Source organism: Limulus polyphemus, unplaced genomic scaffold (assembly GCF_000517525.1).
Source record: "Limulus polyphemus unplaced genomic scaffold, Limulus_polyphemus-2.1.2 Scaffold5806, whole genome shotgun sequence".
Lineage (NCBI taxonomy): Eukaryota > Metazoa > Arthropoda > Merostomata > Xiphosura > Limulidae > Limulus > Limulus polyphemus.
The window spans coordinates 2,467-6,126 of NW_013671416.1; positions in this window are offsets into that span (position 1 = coordinate 2,467).

Consider the following 3,660-nt stretch of genomic DNA (forward strand, 5'->3'; position numbering starts at 1 on the left):
CCATCTGTGCTACTGCCCACCACGGGTATCAAAACCCGGATTCCTGCATTGTAAGTCCGCACACGTACTGCTGTGCCACTGGGGGGGGGAGGGGGGTAAATTATACAATAGGAGATACTGCGACTTAGTACTGATCTGTTTGATATACAAGACTGGGTTACTACAGTTGTATCCAGAGTTTTAAATAATTATCTTATACGTCAGAGTCCACACAGGCTGGTTCAATTACTTTAGAATTGACAAGACGAAATACTTTTGTATATCTCTGTTGTTACAATACAAACTGTGAAACTCACTTTAGATTTGTTTGGTTGTTTGAATTTATGCACAAAGCTACAAAATGGGCTATATGTGCTCAGCCCACCACGGGTATCGAAACTCGGTTTATACCGTTGTAAGTCCGCAGACATAACGCTCACTTTAGATATCGCCAATTATGGCTAAACTGACAATCACACAGTCTAACTTCACTTTTACTTTCACTAAGTTTTTCTTACTTTCACTAACTTACTTATTTGGTTGGACGCTTGTTTGTTTGAAGTTAAGCACAAAGTAACACAATGGGCTACCTATGCTCTGCCCACCACGGGTATCGAAACCAGGTTTCTAGCGTTGAATGTCCGGAGACATAACGCTTTGCCACTGGGAGGCCGGTTGGGCGCGTTTTTATATCTGCCCGACTGAAATCTAGAAAGTTCTACAAACTACGAGTCACTACGATGTAACAATACTCACTTAAAGCAACGAGAAAAATCTAGAAGGTTCGAATAGCATGACGTCATTTCACAACAATTGAACTACGCGACAAATGTTTCGTAAACAGTTACGTAAGCAAACTTTCCATAACTGTCGCTTCTAAAAATAATAAATTTAATACTCGCGTCACTACATCATAACTCCCGTGTTAGGTTTAACTCAAACAGTCGTGCATATTTAACAATGTGCTGTCCGTTTATTGTTGAAAAAAATACAAGAATCGCGGCTTCATAAAACTTGACATGGTATAAGTTCTTTTTAAGGCTGCTAAACATAAAATATTAAATAAACAATTAAATTATAACGTTAAGCTGCCAACGGTCTCCACTTCAAATACTCTATAAGTTTCAATGTCTTCTAGTCATCTCTAGGAGTAATTTACAAGATTGTTGTTTTCAATATGCATAATAATGTTACAAGTCACGAGATGTTACGTTATATTCAATAACTTACTTAACAATATGTCAAGCCAAATTCCAATACAATGACTGTCTAGACATTTATCTCTATTTAATACTTATTTTTATTTTATTTTGATATTTCCAACGATTCACGAATACCTATAGCAGTAACACTGTAACGTTGAGCTAGAATTATAGTTTTATCCCACAAAATTGTTTGTCCTTTGTTTTATACTTTCTCTGCTATAATAATTAACTGAATTTTCAATTTTCTTATTTTTTTACGTTTGTTTTTCTTTGGTGTTATGTACAAGGTTACAGAATAGGCTCTCTGTGATCTTCCCGCCATGGGTATCAAAACTTGAATTTTAGCGACATAAATCCCCTGACTTAATGCTGAGCCATCAGTGAATTGGGTAATGGCTCGGTTTTCCACGCCCTAGTCTATGCGAAAACTGGCTATCTGAGAATCAGTATTGATTTTTTTATGAAACTAAGTTATCCTTTGTTTAACATATTTTCATTTAGATTTTACAGCTCTTAAAGTCTTTAACTCAGGTTTGGCAGAGAGTTTCTTTTTAACTTAGTGTTATTTTTCTTTGTTTCATTTTAACTTTGCGGAGCTGTTTTCTATTTTTTTTAGTTCATATTTCTTCTGAGGTTACAGCGCTCACATTGGACTGGTAAGAAATGTATTTAATTGATATTTTATACTCCTCTTATGAGTAACACAGTCATCGCAATCAGTTAATTGCCCTTGTTTTATTTTGGCGTAATGTGTTTGTCTCTCCCTGTTTTTGTTTGTAAAGATTAGTGTTTTATATTTTTGTTTACTGTCTTTCCCTTTGTCATTACAGTTATAGTAGGAAATGCTGTAAATGAATCAGCTTGAAACCAGATTATCAATTGTTAGTAATATACCTATATATATGCATTAGAATTCAATGAGACGTTAATTAAAAGTATTTACTCTCTGTTAAAATGTATTCAATCTATTTTCAGGTATGTTTTCTGCATGAGCTGGTAATATGCTTTCATTATGATTTATTAGCTTGCCATTAGAGAGCGCTAAAAACAGGAAACTTAATTAGGATGCTCTTTGTCTTTTGACCTATTCAATAAAGCACTACAATTTCAAGAAGGAGGTAACATGTGAGAGCAACGAATGTTATTTATTTCTTCGGCATACATTTTTAAGTGTTTCTAAAAAGAAAGCGAACATTTAAACGACTTATATAAAAATTTATTAACCTGTCGACTTGTTGATATATCATCATTTTTATCTTACAGTGGAATTTTGTAAATAACAAATAAAATCATCATAAGATACTTTTCTCTAATTAATAATTTTACTTTTTTAAACATGTTTTCTTGGAAAGTAACAGAACATTTTTATTGCCAACTCCTTTTAGTAAGATCAAATAGTTGCTGTTTGAAATTTAGAACTTTCGTAGTATGTTTAATGCAAAAGCGCTTTAACCATCACTTAAAGAATCCCTAGTGGTAAGTCTGAAGGCTTATAAAGCCAAAACTCGGTATTCAATACCCGTGGTTGGCACAGCATAGATATCTCATCGTGTAGCCTTGTGCTTAACTCCAAACAAATAAATAAACTATCAATTATAGTAATTCTTATTTCTCGAAGGGTTTATATGTTAGAACTTTAAACTTTCTGTTGAGAAATACATAGATAAAAAAGACTGATCTTTACACACTGTAGTTTATTTTGGGAATTCTGGGTAATCTAGAAAACAATTTCAAGTTACCACAGTTATTAACTTTAAATTCCGAACCGTCATACTAATGATAAAAAAGTTTTCATTCTTGCGACTATACCAGTTTAATAATTAATGTAATTCTTCAAAACAAACATAGACCATGTAAGTAAAACAGTGCACAATACCCTGCTGTTGATTAACCCCCACATCGTACAGTTGTATAGTCCGGTGGAGGTAGTTTGTGTTTAAGCATAAAGCTATTCAATAGGCTATCTGCGATGTTCTCACCACTGTTATCGAAACGCGATTTTTAGTGTGTAAGGCCTCAAGTTTACCGTTGAACTATTGGGAGATTCAATGGAGGCAGAAATAACATTGAGTTATTTGAGGTGACAACTGTGTGCTGTATGTAAGATACGGTTTATAGTTTTTATGAGTAACGAATAATATTTTTATTTGCTCTATCTCATGTTAACAATTAAACTAAGTGTGATTTTGAAACCTAGATTAAAAGAAATATTATTTGTTTTATTTAATCTTTTATAATAAAAAATTATTTGAAAATTGGCAAAACAAAAACGATATCCTAGCAACTGGCTTTTGACTAACTGAAATTAAAGTATAACGACAGTGTTTTTTTATTTTCTATATAAAATTGTTTTAAACTAAGTAATTTTCTTTCTTTTTTGATTTTCTTTTTTTTTTTTTGCAATTTTTCAACACGACCTATTTTAATGTCTCGTCACTAGAGGGGCAAGTCCAGCTTCATTAGTAATCGTTCCAGT